Here is a 202-nt window from a genome sequence, read left to right on the forward strand (position 1 = left end):
CATCTAGTCTCTGTCACTGTAGCTCATCCGTGGATACATTCTTCAGGCTATGGCGGGTGATGGAGAAAGCATTGAGTAGCAGGAGGTGGAGCCCAGGCCAAAAAGCAAAGAGACTGTGTCATGAGAGGCTGCAGTGTGAAGAAGAAACCCAACCATCTTAAGAAACATCCAGAAACTCATTGGCCCAGAATCTCAGATCATC

This window comes from Myodes glareolus, chromosome 4 (genome assembly GCF_982192425.1).
Source record: "Myodes glareolus chromosome 4, mMyoGla1.1, whole genome shotgun sequence".
In the NCBI taxonomy this organism is placed as follows: domain Eukaryota; kingdom Metazoa; phylum Chordata; class Mammalia; order Rodentia; family Cricetidae; genus Myodes; species Myodes glareolus.